Source organism: Canis lupus, chromosome 20, assembly GCF_048164855.1.
Source record: "Canis lupus baileyi chromosome 20, mCanLup2.hap1, whole genome shotgun sequence".
NCBI classification, from domain to species: domain Eukaryota; kingdom Metazoa; phylum Chordata; class Mammalia; order Carnivora; family Canidae; genus Canis; species Canis lupus.
The window spans coordinates 18,614,373-18,630,883 of NC_132857.1; the positions used below are offsets into that span (position 1 = coordinate 18,614,373).

Here is a 16,511-nt window from a genome sequence, read left to right on the forward strand (position 1 = left end):
TGGATAATTCTTTCTAAGCAGTGTGATTTTATTAATCTTAACTAGACCATATCAGACATCATTTGTGAAACATTTCTTGCTATAACTGTGTGTTGCCCATCAAGGACCAGTACCTGCCTAGGGTAGCATATCTACCAAGAGCCAAAGAGAGACAATCCCTCAGAGCATGAGTTGAAACCAGGACTTACAAAGATAGGACTAGACAGATTTGTCCAAAACTCAGAAATGGGTTAAAAACAGAAAAGCGAGGGCTCAAATACTAAAAGAAAATTAGATCAAAATAGGAACTTTGATTTCTCTATCTATATCACACTTCTGAAAAAGTTCTGTTCACTCAGGAAATCAGTAAGTTGAGAACTCTAATAATTCCATAGGGATAGTAAAAAGGCAGGTAGGACACTACCTTTTTAAAGATTAAAAAGAAATGTCTGAGACCTCTAAAAACTGTTTTAGATCTTCAGTGAGATTCCATGGGATGTTATGATGTAAGAAGAATAGGCTGTTCCTTATAAAAAAGAGTAATAACAGCACATGGCTAAAATTAGAAATTAAGAAGGTAATGAATTGGAAATGGATAATGCTAGAAACCAAAATTATGAAGATGGAAACTAAATTAAACTTCGCTGAATTAAAAAAAATGAAAATTAAAACACATTTTACCCATCATGTTAGCAAAGATGTGGATTGTTAGGTATCCAAAGAAATAGCTTTTTTTTGCCTTGTAAATTAATATAAACTTTTTAGAGTTTAAGTTAGCAATATCAATTAAAATTCACAATATTCTGGGTTTGGACCCAGGGCTTCCACTTCTAGAAATTAATCCTAAATAAAGAGATGGACCCAGGGCACCTTGGTGGCTCAGTGGTTGAACATCTGCCTTCAGCCTAGAGCGTGATCCTGGAGTCCTGGGATTGAGTCCCTACATGAAGCCTGCTTCTCCCTCTGCCTATGTCTCTGCCTCTCTCTCTCTGTCTCTCATAAATAAATAAATACAATCTTTTTTAAAAAATAAAAAAATAAATAACTCATGAAATGGGTGATCAAACACTAGGACACTGAATGCAGCTCTACAACTATTGCAACTTCAACCTTTAAATTACACAGATCAAGTAGAGTGTCAATAGGCTTACCAACTACTTTAATCTCAGAAACCAGTAGACCCAGGAAAACTGATTCCAGCCACTTAAAATTCCTCCTAGCATTCATGTCTCCATGACCTTGATTACCATCAGAGGTAGCAAAATCACTTCTGCCTCACTTCCTCTCTTCCAAATATCACAAAAGTGCATCTAACTAGCAAAATCTGGTTGGCTTCCAGAATTCTATTGAGCAAAATTCCAGAGGCAGAGCAGACTTCCTGGAGACCACATGTCAAAGGTGTGCTAAAAGATAGATCCTGAGGGGTGCCTGGGTGGTTCAGTCAGTTGATTGTTTGCCTTGGACTCAGGTCATGATCCCAGGATCCTGGAATCAAGCCCTGCATGAAGCTTCCTGCTGAGCAGGGAGAGGGAGCCTGCTTCTCCCTCTCCCTCTCCCTCTCCCTCTGCCCCTTCCGCCTGCTCATGCTCTCTCTCTATCTCTCTCTCTCTCTCTCTCTAAAATAAAAAATAAAATCCTTGAAAGAAAAAAAGAAGAAAGAGTCAAGAGGGAGAAAAAAAGTAGGAGGGGAAGTGATGCTTAATTTGAGACTTAATATGAGGAGTTCGCTCAGCAAAAGGTAAGTTAAAAGGACACACCAGGTGGCAGGAATTGCATGTACAAAGGCTGTGAGCCCAAAAAGAAGTGTGATTTAAGAGCTGAATGAAACCTATACTATTGAGTCATGTAAACAAAGAAGAGGATGACTCCAGATGGAGTTGGAGAGAGCGGGCTGGTATCAGGCTGTTCAGGTTGTACTAAGTAGTTTAGAGGATATTCAAAGAACATGAATAACAATTGAAGGTTTTTAATGATGGGGAAACCTGGGTATAACTAATGTCTAAATAATAATTTCTGTAGTTCTTCTCAAACTTGAAATCCAAACTCCTTACTGTCACCTAGGTAATACACAAGCATAATTAGAAAATTACACAAAAAAACTGTCCTATGACCAATCACAGTGGAAGTAGAAAAAGCACTTGTTTTCCCCTATAGCTGATGTGCTGCCTTAGTGAAATATGTCTATCCAGTAGAGGAAGGAAAGTGTACTATTAAGAAACCATCTGGTAGCTATATTCCCCATTAGAAAATCAGAACATGAAAAACACAAACATCATAATAGAAACAAAACAAAACAAAAAGAGCAAAGGACACAAAAAGGATTTTCACATAAGAGAAAACTCAAATAGTGTATAAACTTATAAAAAGGTATTCAATCTCATTAATAATCAAAGAAAAGCAAATTGGGGGCCACGTGGGTGGCTCAGTGGTTGAGTGTCTGCCTCTGGCCCAGGTCGTGATCCCCAGGTCCTAGGATGGAGTCCCACATCAGACTCCCCACAGGGAACCTGCTTCTTTCTCTGCCTCTTTCTCTGTGTCTCTCATGAATAAATAAATAAAACCTTAAAAAAAAGAAAAGAAAATTATAGAGAAACAAGAGGCTTTTGGGTCTCTTAGATTTGCCATTTAGGGACAGCCTTGGTGGCTCAGTGGTTTAGCACCACCTCCAGCCCAGGACATGATCCTGGAGACCTGGGATCGAGTCCCACGACGGGCTCCCTGCATGGAGCCTGCTTCTCCTTCTGCCTGTGTCTCTGTCTCTGTCTACCTCTGTGTCTCTCATGAATAAATGAATACAATATTTTTTATTTTTTTAATAAAATATTTTTTAAAAAAGATTTGCCATTTAGATTGACCAAAACTTTTTCAATGCTGGTTTGTGTATGGTGGGACTGACAACTTTGTTTCTGCTGGTCAGACCTGCCAATTAGTAAAGCCTTCTACAAAGCAAACTGACTGTGTGTGTCATGATGTCCATAATATTCCGTAATTATACTTCTCAGAGTCTACCCAAGAAAAAGAGTGAAGAGATATATGATCTCTTTAATTGTAAGTTTAATGTAGTATTCTTTATTTTAGTAAAAAAATGAAGAACCAAAACTGCAAATGCCTATCAGGGAATAGTGAATGAGATACTAAATGATATAATATGCAGACAGAAAGAAAATCACACAATAATATGCTTAAGTGTCATAATTCAGAAAGAAATGCTTTAAAGACTAATTATGGTGTTAACTGGAATTTAAATAAAAATTTGAAGAAAAAAAACTAGTGTGTGAGGTATACAGCAATAAGCAACAAAGCTTTATTAAGATACACTCAAGTGATTAGAATATTGAGATAGGACTATGTGTGAAAGTACAGAAGGGCTAAGAAGACAGATATTCAAACTCTTGGTGATCAAAGGAGTATGGATTCCAGTGAATCTCCTTCTTGGTGATTGCATTGCTGAAAGAATGTGTCTTAAGTAAGATGGTCAAAAGTAAAGAAGGTATCATAGGAACTAAAGTTAACCTGTAGTCAATTTCAATTTCCAAAACTGAATCGAGGTGATCTAGAATGCTAGTGGCCACAGAAGAAGAAACTAGAAGAAACTACAAAGCACTTTCAGGAAAAAGACAGCATTATCCTAAGCCTAGAAAACTTGAAAGCAAAGGAAAAAAAAACAAAAAACAGTACCTTCAAGTAACAATTAGAATGAAAACTAAATTCTCAACAGAAACAATGGAATATGTTCAAAATTATGAAAGAAAAGACCACCAACCCAGAATTCTATACTCATAGAAAGTATCATATCAGAAAGAAGAGGAAGAGAAAAAAAGTAAAAGAGAAATAGTTTTCCTATATTTTCTTCTAAAAGTTTTAAAGACTGAGATGTTTAATCTATCTGGAATTGATTTTCGTTGAATGGTGTGAGGCCATATTCCAATTCTATAATTTTCATTTTGATAGCCAATCATTTCAGAAAATTATGAAAAATATACCCTTTCCCACTAAGGGTATTCCACTGCTATCATAAATCAAGTATCCAGGTATTGATAGATTTCTGAGGGGTTTTTTGTTGTTCCACTGTCCTGCTTATTTCTGTGATCATACCAAACTAATTTTACTACTATAGTACATTTGGTACTAAATCACTGCACATTATTCTTATCAAAAATGTCTTAGCTTTTCCAGATCTTAACACTTGTATACAAATACTAAAATCAGCTTGTCAGTTTTCAAAAAAAAGAAACTTACTGGAAGTTTGATTCTTCCAACCCTTGAGCATGAAATGTCTCTTTTATTTGAGATCTTTTGTCTTTCAATTTATCATTTTTTCCATAAAGCTCTCACATAAAGTTTATATTTATTTCTAGGTACTTGATCCTTTCACACTACTGTAAGTGACAATTAAAAATTTCATTTGTTAAATGTTTGTTGTTCATTTATAGAAAAACAATTTTGAGATGCTTTCTTATAAAACTGACAATTTAACTGTGGACTCTTGGGAATTGTCTAGGCATACAAATTAGATCATCTTCAAATAATAGTTTTCTTTCCTTCTTCCTATCTTTATGAAATGTATTTCTTTTTCTTGCCTTATTGAACTAAGGTTACAAATACAATGTTAAAACATTCTTGTTTTATTCCTAGTAGTATTGAGGATGTATTCAATATTTCACAATTTACCATTATATTTAGTATAGGGGGGTTTTGCCACCTTTTACCAGAAGTATGCCTTTAATTCCCACTTTGCTAAGTTTTTTACCATAATTGGATGTTGAGTTTTATCAAATGCCTTTTCTTTCTTATTGAAATGATTGTATGACTTTTTTCTTCAAACTGTAAGACATTAATGGGTTTTATTTTCTTAAGATTATATTTGTTTATTATTATTTATTTTAGAGAGAAACCACAAGTGGAAGGAAGGGCAGAGGGAGAGGGAAAAGGAGAGGGAGAGAATCTGAAGCAGACTTACTGCTGAGTGCAGAGCCCAACACAAGGCTCAATTTCATGACCTGAGCCAAAATCAAAAGTCAGATGCTTAACCGACTGAGCCACCCAGACACTCCCAAGATCAATTGATTCTCTAATGCTAAACCAAATTTATACTCATGGTCAATTCTAATACATTGTTGGATTTGGCTTTACTAATGTTTTGCTTAAGAATCTGGTATGTATGTTTTTGAATGAGTCTGATCATTTATATTCTTTATTCTCTCTTTGTTGAGTTTTTGTTGCCAGGGTTATGCTAGACCAACCAAATAAGTAACTGATCTCCTGATTTTTATGTGCCTTGGAAAAATTTGCACAATATTGGAATTACTAATGCTTTAAGTGATTGCAATAACTCTTTAATATAAAATGTCTAGGTGGCTCAGCAGTTTGGCACCTGCCTTCAGCCCAGGGCATGATCCTGGAGTCCTGGGATCGAGTCCTGCATCTGGCTCCCTGCATGGAGCCTGCTTCTCCCTCTGCCTATATCTCTGCATCTCTCTCTGTGTGTCTCTAATGAATGAATAAATAAAATCTTAAAAAAATAAATTTAAAAAAATTAAAAATAAATAAAGTGTCTGGTCTTTGTGATTTCTTTGTAGGAAAATTTTTTAGCTACTAGTTTGACATCTTTAAAGGTTATCATATTACTCCAGTTTTCTATCTCTTCTTGAGTCAGTTTTTTCAGTGTACTTGGTCATTTCATCTAAGTTTTCAACATTTTTGGCATAAAGTTCTTGAGAACAGCTTTTTATTATTTGTTGTTATTTATAGCACCATAAATCCATTGCCCATTCTATGCCCATTATTGGATACTTGTGCATTCTGTCCTTTTTGCCTTGATTAACCTAACCAGATATTTGTCAATTTAGTCTCTGAAAAAAATAAGACAACTACTTTATTAATATTACCATTGAGGGATCCCTGGGTGGCACAGTGGTTTGGCGCCTTCCTTTGGCCCAGGGCACGATCCTGGAGACCTGGGATCGAATCCCATGTCAGGCTCCCAGTGCATGGAGCCTGCTTCTCCCTCTGCCTATGTCTCTGCCTCTCTCTCTCTCTCTCTCTGTGTGACTATCATAAATAAATAAAAATTAAAAAAAAATATTACCATTGAATTTTACTTACTCTTCCATGAATATTTCTGTTGTATTACTTCCTTTCTCCTGTTTTCTTTGGGGCTATTTTGCTGTTACTTCTCTAATTTCTTAAGATGGAACTTTATTAATTTTTATCCTTCCTTTTATAATGCAAGCACTTAAGACTGTAAATTTGTATGTTGTATTTTTTATAATGTTTAGTTCTATTTTTTATAATGTTTAGTTCTTTTTAATTATTAAAAATCAATCATGACTTTTAATTTGACTCATGAAGTATTTAGAAGTATTTTTTTCTTTATTTTTAAAAATAGGGAGTTTTTCTAAGTATTGGTTGGTTATCACAGAATGGGATCTGTGTAACATCCAGTTTTAAAATTTATTGGAATTTGTTTTATAGCTCAATATGTAGCTAGTTTTTATAAATGTTTGATGTTTTCATTTAACTGCATACTGCTTATAAAGAGATTCTTATCAGTTTTCTTTAAAAAATGTCTTTATTTTATCTTCACTTTTGAATGATAATTTTCACTGGATAGAGAATTCTAGGTTGACAGTTATTTTCTCAGAAAATAGTATTTCACCTAGCTAGTATTATTCAAGCTGCATATCCACATAAGAGTTAACTATGATTATAAATTCTTAGAGATTTTTTCCTCTTTACCAGTATCAATGTCTGAGACAGATTTTCTTGAAGTTTTCACTTGGAAGTGGAGAAAAAAGGAAGGCTGTATCCAACCTTATTCAGATGGGGTAGTCCTTATAATCCCAACTTTAAGGATACCTCCTCATAGGAAACTTGGGTAGGCCCTGGGCTTTGACCTTCATCATCTGAGCTCAGGTTCAGTAATCATCTTCAAGATGAAAGCCATCTTCACTGCTATGCTTACCTCTGAGTGCCTCCTTTTACTCAGTACCTACTCTGAATACCCTCTTATGGTATTAGTACATGATTGCATTCTAGATTATTTTTATCCAACATTTTAGATTACTTTCAGAGGAAAGGTTTATTCTTGTCCCTAGAATATCATGTTAGAGAAAACAAAATTATTTCCAGTTTTTAGTACTCCACTTATAATATGAACAGACAACCAAAGATCATCGGTTTTGTTTTGTTTACTTTTCCTTTTTTTTAAAAAAGATTTTATTTATTTATTCATGAGAGACACAAAAAGAGAGAGAGAGGCAGAGACACAGGCAGAGGGAGAAGCAGGCTCTATGCAGGGAGCCTGACCTGGGACTCCATCCCAGGTCTCCAGAATCAGGCCTTGGACTGAAGGTGGCACTAAACCACTGAGCCACCCGGACTGCCCTTGTTCTGTATTTTTGAGACGGGGGGGGGGGGGGGGGGGGGGGGGAGTGGGAAGGGGCAGAGGGAGAGAGACTCCTAAGCAGGCTCCACACCCCAGCACAGAGCTCATCAAGAGGCTCGATCTCACAACCCTGAGATCATGACTTGAGCCAAAAACAGGAGTTGAATGCTTAACTGACTGAGTCACCCAGGTGCCTGAGATCATCAGACTTTTGAGGAATATCTCTATTATGAAAGATGCAGGGCAGCCCGGGTGCCTCAGCAGTTTAGCACTGCCTTCAGCCTGGGGCATGGTCCTAGAGACCCAGGATCATGTCCCACATCGGGCTCCCTGCATGGAGCCTGCTTCTCCCTCTGCCCCTATCTCTGCCTCTCTCTGTGTGTCTCTCATGAATAAATAAATAAAAAAGAAAGAAAGAAAGAAAGAAAGAAAGAAAGAAAGAAAGAAAGAAACAGATACAATTGGGAGGGGGGGCAAGAAGCTTGGAAAAACAAATAACCATACAAGCAGCAAAAGAAAACTACAAAACCATTAATATCCTCAGAAACATAAGAAAAGGTTTTGTATCTCTGAAACAAAAATAGTTTAAATAGATACATCAATAGAAACTAAAAGAACTCTGGAAATTTTTAAAAGTCTTTTAGTAGAAATGAAAATCAATAGATGTATTAGAGTATAAAGCTAAGAAAACTCCCAGAATAATAAATTTAAAAATAAAGACGAGAGATAGACTCTGAGAGAATAAGGGGAAAAAAATAAGAAAATCAAAGAAGTAGTCCAAGAGAACCATCATCCAACTAATAGTAGTTTTAGAAATGAAGAACAAAGAAAATTTACCAAAAATAAAGGATATGATTTTTCAGATTAAAATCAAACACACAAACAGGTATACATTACTGCATATTCTCATAAAGTTTTACCATATTAAGGACAAAGATTCAGAGCAGTGAGGAGAAAGGAATGTGTCAAAAACAAAGAACTGGGAGTTTTAATAGCATCAGAATTATCTACTATAAACATTAGAAGCAAAAAGAAAATGGAACAATGACCTAAATTTCTGAAAGACCGTTATTTTCAACCAAGAGTTCTGTGTCAAACTCCCAGGAAAGCAAAAGGATAAAATAAAAATATTTAAGACATACAGATGGCCAACAATATGTAAAAGATGCTCCATATCACTGATCATCAAAGATATGGAGATTAAAACTACAATGAGATATCACCTCACACTTGTTAGGGTGGCTATTATCTAAAAGACAAAAAATAACAAGTGGCAACAAGCTGGCAAGGATGTGGAAAAAGAGAACCCTTATGCACTACTGGTAGGAATTATATTTGTTCAGCTGCTATGATAAGCAATATGGAGATTCCTCAAAAAAATTTAAAAATAGAACTACTATATGACCCAGCAATTCCACTTGTAGATATTTATCTGAAGAAAATAAAAAACATTAACTTGAAAAGATAAATGCATCCCCATGTTCATTGCAGCATTATTTACCAGAATAATAATGCACATAATGGATGACAACCTAAGAGTCCATTGATGGATGACTGGATAAAAAAATGTGGTACACAATGCACTATTATTCAGCCATAAAAAAAGAATGAAATCTTGCCATTGGCAACAATATGGGTGGACCTTGTAAGCATTATGCTAAGTAAGTCAGACAGAGAAAGACAATTTACGATCTCACTTATACATGTGGAATCTAAAAAAAAGAAGAAAAAAAGGCTCATAGGTACAGAGAACAGATCGGTGGTTACCAAAAGCAGTGGTTGCAGAGTAGGTGAAATGTGTGAAGGAGGAGTCAAAAAGTACAAACTTCCAATTATAAAATAAATAACTCATAGGGATGTAATGTATATTATGGCAACTATAGTTAATAATGCTATATTGCATATTTGAAAGTTACTAGGAAAGCAAATCTTGAAAGTTTTTGTCACAAGAAAAAAATTCTTATAACTATGTATAGTGACTAGATGTTAACTAGACTTCTTGACTCACTTCTTAAGGTATACAAATACTGAATCTTTAGGTTACGCATCTGAGATTAATATAATGTTGTATGTCAACTATAGCTCAATACAAACAAATATTTTTTGCACAAGGTCTCAAAATATGTATATTTCATGCACTCTTTTTCAAACAAGCACTGGAAACTGTGTTAACCAAAACAAGAAAACAAACCAAAAAAGAGGAAGATGTGGTTTCAGGAAACAAGAAGACTAATATCCAAGAGAAACAAAGAGAAGTCACATTATGATGGTGAATAATCAAAAGAAAAGTGCAGTGTCTCAAGCCCAGAGAGATTCTCCAAGAATATTTCATATGTTACAATGTACTGAAAGGAGAATTAGGAAAATGACCTAGAGTTTGCCGTTGGTAAGAATACAGAACACCAATCAAATCTTTAAAAAAAAAAAAAAAAAGAATACAGAACACCAATCAAATACACAATCAATCAAAATGGATAAAAAAAGATGTGGTATATATGTGTGATATACATATATATATACCATTCAGCCATCAAAAAGAATGAAATCTTTGCATTTGTAATGCCGTGGATGGAGCTAGAGTGTATTATGCTAAGTAAAATAAGTCAATCAAAGAAAGACAAATACCATATGACTTCACTCACCTGTGGAATTTAAGAAAAAAAATATAAACATATGGGAAGGAGAGAAAGAAAAAAAGGAAAGGGAAACAAGCCATAAGTGACTCTTAAGGATAGAGAACAAACTGAAGGTTGATAGAGGCAGATGGGTGGGGGATGGGCTAGATGGGTGATGGGCATTAAGGAAGGCACTTGTAATAAGCACCGGATGTTATATGTAAGTGATGAATCACTGAACTCTACTCCAGAAACCAATATTGCACTGTAAGTTAACTAACAAAATTTCCACTTAAAAAATTTAAATTAGGGATCCCTGGGTGGCGCAGCGGTTTGGCGCCTGCCTTTGGCCCAGGGCGCGATCCTGGAGACTCGGGATCAAATCCCACATCGGGCTCCCGGTGCATGGAGCCTGCTTCTCCCTCTGCCTGTGTCTCTGCCTCTCTCTTTCTGTGTGACTATCATAACTAAATAAAAATTAAAAAAATAAATAAACCCACTGTTTAAAAAAAATTTTTTAAATTAAAATTTTAAAAAAACAAATACACAATCAATCAGAAAACCAAGACAATTATTAATTCCAAGGAAAATAGTAAGTTGTGTAAGAAAGAAAAAGGAATCACTTGAAAAAAAAAAAAAAAACTGCATGGCTCAGTTTAAATAGTATTTACCTAATCATAAAAATATAAATTCCCAATACTTAACCAAGCAAAAATTATATATCCTAAAAATGTAGGATCACAAGGGATGTGTGCACGTGATAGGGGATTGTGAGAGCTAAATTCTCCTTCCTTTCAGAGGCAAGTAATAATCAATGTCAAAACATGAAATATTAAGAAGCAGTAATAGGAACCTGTCATTTGAAGATGTTGACATTAGTACAGAGGATGGGCTGGCTTTGTTGAAAACAATGACCTCTGAGAAGGAGGAAAAATCAAAGGGGAGTATAGGGGCTGATGGGTTTGTGTAACAAAATTCACAGAAAAATTGATTCTTTAAACATATATAATTTTGATTTTAAAAAGAAACCTATGAAGATTCGGACACTACTATATTTGGGTCTACAAAATGGGGCACCTGAACACCATGATTTAAATGATTTAAATGATTTAAATATTTTGATATTTCTCCCATTATATAGACAAAAATCGATCTAAGGCAATGCCTATGCCAGGACACCTGGATCATGAGGAGCTCAGGTTACACTGGAAACAGGGAGGAAAGTGAGAAGTGTTGCCACGTTTCTCTTGGCTTGAGTAGCCACCTCATGATAAGCTGCCATATGGCATATGATGATACATTATTAGGTCCTTATGCCTGACACCATAGTGGTTATGAGAAATATATATGGTTTTCCTTTCATAGTGATATACTAGAATCTTGCCAATGAAAGGCACTTTTCACCCACTTTGAGCATCATTATCTCTTTCTCACAATTTCTACCTATATAAGAAACTTCCCTTCCACCACATGAGAGATTTTTCCTACACTACTTCTATTATCCTGAAAATGTTTTTCTCACCTACTGCCTCATGCTGGTATGACTACCACAGGCATTAATGAAGTTTTATGCATAGGTTGGGGTGGGGAGGGTGACAATGCTTTCTGGTTTTTACTTTACACAAATCATTTCATATGTTTCACATTTAAGGAGATTGGACTCAATCACTCATTCAATCTTTCTAAAGCTCTGCTATGTTCTGGTGCCAGAGCCCATAATTACCATAAAACAGGTTGATTTCAGGCCGAATTGCACTGGAAAATGACATTTTGCATTTTTATTGGCACTTTGAAGAGAACATATTCTTCTCCAGTTATTGTACTTTTAACACTAAAATACTGAGAAATAGTCTTTCCATATGTATTATAAGAAAAAATATTTAAAATTTAAGATTTATTCCCTTCTCTTGTAATTTTTATTAGCATTTTAAGCAAGTTCAGTGCCCATCAGACCTAGGTCTAGTTATTTTTATTGATGCCATATAGACAATCCATAATCAAAACCACCAGCAAAACTGCTATGTCTCCTCTGCTTCTGCTAGAAAATTGGCAGAAAATCCTCATTTAAAACTTGCAAGAAAAACCCAGAGGAAGCTTGCAGAAATCCTTTATGCTATATTTCCCAGCAACAGAATATTTTCCTGCCTTTGAAAACTCAATTAAATTTTACTTCAGCCAAAGTGTGAAAACCAGGTGGCACCTAAGAATCCCATCCCTACTCTGCCTTGTTCTTATAAAAATAACACTGTGATATTTTGCAACAAATGATATAAATCCCTTTTGACCACCCGAGTAAAATGTTATATCAGAGACCATGAATATGGAATATTTTTCCCTCCAAGCTTGAGAGGAAGAAATTTGACCAGAGTATAAATCTCTCTGTTTTGTGTATTTCACCAAGAAAATAGATATTCCGTCGCCTGGTGTGGTACTATCATCACCTTTGTGTTCCAAACTCTCTTGGGTAGTTCATTCCTCTATGTGATGCTTAAGTAAGCTCAAGCCACATTTTGAAAGAAAATCCCTTAAGTGACTACTTCAGCCCCTCGCTACCCCTAAACTCACTCAGCCTCTGAGCACGTCGGAGACTGACCTTCCCTTTCCCCCAAAGAAACCCAGTCACTGCTTCTTTAGTGCCAAGTGTAGAACCCAGTTCTCACGCCTCCCTGCACCACAACAACATTCAACTACAATCCTTAGGTGCTGAACTTCACAAGCCAAAGTATACATCGTTTTGTAATCAGATACATGGTGGATTCACATGAAAGGATTGAGTTAGAGATACACAAACAAGGGTTGCAGCCATTGACTTTCCCGAGAGAAAATGTGAATTGTATGGATATATTTAATAAAAAAAAAAAAGAGTAGACTTAAAATTTGTGATTTTGAGCACTTGGGAGTAAACCTGAAGGCCCAAGACACACAGTGATTTGAGATTTTGCTAAAATTGGAAGATTAACGGGTCTGTGAGCCTGGCCTCAAGCCTTGCATGCACTCTTCTGCAGAGATTTTTTTTTTTTTTTTGAGATTTTGTTCCAGGTTTCTCCTCTATCTGCACAAAGTAATGCTCATAGAATGATTTTTTAAAAAAATTTCTTATACAGAAAAATAGTCCCGAAGAGAAACTGAATTAGATGTGTGAATGAGGAAATAACACAAAAGCAAGGATATCTAAGGAAATGATGTCTCTTCAATGAAATATTAGGTAAAACACATATACCGCTGAATACAATCACTCAATCAATTAACCAACAAAAAAAATGGTCTTTGAGTTCCTAATGCATGCCTGGGCTAAGTCTTAGGGGTACAGCTGTGAATTCCTATGACACACTTCATGTCCTCAGTGAGTTACAAATAACCAGTTTCAGACAAGATGTCTGTCATAAAAGAGGAGTATGAGGTACCTCAGGAACATATCACCCTGGAGCCTGACATTGTCCCACAGAGAATACCTTCCCTGAATGGGGGACGCTGAAGCCAACACCTGTACTTTATGTGAAAATAAGAGCAAGCCCTTAACTTATTTTGGCAAATGCCTCAGCAGGTCCAAAAATCATATTTTGTGGAGAAAAGGATATCTCTTAGAAGTTCTTGCAAATTTGAAGATTCTAAAGCTTCTAGAACTGTTTATCCCTTGAGAATGTTAATAATAGGAGAATCGCTGAGGGCTGATGCCTGAGAAGCCTGTCAGGAAGTAAAATGAGGAATCTGATCCAGAGATACAGAGAAATGTGGCTAGAGAGAAGAGAGGAGGTGAACAGTGGTTCAAAATGCTGCAAGAGGTTTAAGAAGAACAAGGAAAGGGGAAAGATGATTTTATTACAAATCTTCAAGAGAGTGGTTGGAGTGGAATGGAGGGTGGTCTGGCTATAAGGGACAGCAGGGCTCCAGTGGACTGGAAATGGAGGAAGCAAATAAATACCTTTGCTCTTTCAAAAGTGTCATAGAGGTCATCCCTCCTCACTTCAAGGACCTCCCGAAATCCTATTCCTTTCAAGAAATTGTTTTTAATACGAGGAAGAGAACAATACTCCTGTTTGCTTTTCCTCAAACCTCACCACAAACTATCACTAAATGTTAGCATATTCTAAATGCTTAATGTCTTATTTATTCAACACTTATTTCACATAATCAGATGCTTTTAGATGGACTGCAAACCAGAGAAAATGATTGTGAACCTGAATTGTTAATAATTAAATCAATAAAATAAATCACTACTAGGCAAGCCTATTCTAGGAAAGTTTACTCCAAAAGAGCCTTAAAAGAGTGCCACACTCCAAGCTGAGCCTGCTCTGCCTCTCACTGTGTGGCAAAGTGACCCCAGTATGTCCCACACTCATTCTGCTCTGCCATTCACAGCTCCTGGGTAGCTCGCTGTCTGCTCAGAATCTTCTCAGGTTTCCTTTATCTACATTAAAAAGCGAGCATGCCTTTGCTTGCCCTAAGATGTCCTTCACAGTACAGTTCCAGCTTAGCCAACCTTCCAAAATTACATTTTGAAAATCTTCCACTTCTGTCCCACTGACCTATTCCCTATTTCTCGTGCCATTCCTTCCTGAATGAAAGCCAGTCTCCTCCTTCATCTGTACATATTTCTATCAGATGCCTCAGCGTTATGCTCTCCATTTGACTATAATTGAGAGAATATAGGGAAAGTATTTATTACAGTGTCTGGGGATAAATACATTTTCTTTCCTTTCTCTCTCCTCAGTAGACACTTATTAATGAACTCTGAATGAGTGATGATGTCATTTCTATTGTATCCTGTATGCACCTAGCATGATTACCTTTTGTCTGCTTACTCTTTTTCAGATGTCCTTTTCTTTTCATTTTAGTTCTCAGCTCCTAGAAATAGGAAATCTGCTTACTGACATTATAAAGCCAGCGCCTTAGTCACCCCATAAAGACCTCTGGATGTTAACAATAGTTCATTTTCCTTCGGTGTGTTAGTATATATAATGCATGCAATGAATTGGCTTATGAGTTCATTCTCTATCATAGGGTTAGTAGACAAGTAAGCCAAATGATTAGATTAGATGCTATCCATCTAATGATGATTCCACAAGGAAATACACTTTTATTTTTTTAAGGCCAACACTATCTCTCAGTAATTTTCCTCTTTCATCCTATTTCATCTCACTAGAGCTTCAAAAGATAGCCTAAACTTTTTTAAGTTACTATTTTTAAAATCCAATATAAAATGCGAGCCAGTGGTATGCAATACAGCTACCTCTCCTCCAGTTCAGGGAAATCCTATTTTCCACACAATAAAATATGCCTCTGTCCCTTAAGGAATATGTAGAAAATCTCTATTTCATTGCTCTCCAATAAGTTCATCTTCTGCAAACATACTAACATCATGGTCTTATTTCTCTGCTTAAGTAGCTACATAACAATGACATAAACATTCCTAACCCACATTTATTGCATAGTAGCACCATCTTTCACACTAGAAATAAGTGCTAGTAAAGTTGTACAAAATTCAGTGTTTGCTTCCAAAACTTTTTGTCAACATTTTTCGACTGCTCTGTTTCAAGACCATAAAGTTTTGAACCAAAGATGTTTGGAAAGAAACTGAAACCATGTGAATCAAAGAAGATGAGAACAAGAATAATGAAAGTTGACTGATGTGAAACCCACAAATCTTTCCCAGTTTTAACCAAAAAACCATATAAGATGACTGTGCTTTCCTCTCCTCCAGCTCCTCCCTTCCCTGTCCCCTACCACCTCCACCCGTACCTTTTTCCTATTTTATGTAGATGTTACTAGACTGAAAGTTTTTACCTTTTGCCACCTCTTTTTTTTACAAGTTTATTTTTTTAATTTTTTTAAAGATTTTATTTATTCATGAGAGACACACAGGGAGAGAGAGAGAGAGAAGGAGGGAGAGAGAGAGAGGCAGAGACACAGGCAGAGGGAGAAGCAGGCTCCACGCAGGGAGCCCGATATGGGACTCGATCCCGGGTCTTCAGGATCATACCCTGGGCGGAAAGCAGATGCTCAACCGCTGAGCCACCCAGGCATCCCCCTTTTGCCACCTCTTAAGAAAATGAGGAAACATTAACCAGATGGTATAATAATTACCAAATCCAAAACAGAATATCCTTTGCAGATCTCATTCAGTTTTTGTTGATTAATTCTACAAACTCCTACTAGGCAGATTACTTTTTCTTGAACATTGGCAATCTCTGTCTGTTATCTATACAACACCACAAACCAGTTAATAAAAAATAAATAAAAATAAAAATTCAAATGTTTAATCAACTATTTTTGCCCGTGTAGTGGCACACAACTAGTTTTTGGCTTCAGGATTTTGTTTTCTTTTCTCTTCATTTCAATCCTCTCTCTCTTCTTGTTTTCATTGAATTGACCCAAAATTGAGTGTCATGTAGACCCAGATTAAAATAATAAAAAATATCTTCTTTAAGGTCACACAGATAACTAATGAAATTCAGATAGCAGGACAATAGCAAGTAGAAGTATCAAGGAGTCTACTCTACACATACCATTGTATCACTGAAAAATAATGA

The 16,511-nt window shown here is 36.0% G+C and overlaps 1 long non-coding RNA gene across 1 annotated transcript in view; it reads right to left on the reverse strand.

Annotated features, from left to right (window-relative positions):
• The window catches only part of LOC140611708 (uncharacterized), a 159,320-nt gene that overhangs the window by 96,678 nt on the left and 46,131 nt on the right, over positions 1 to 16,511 (reverse strand). The window lies entirely within an intron of this gene.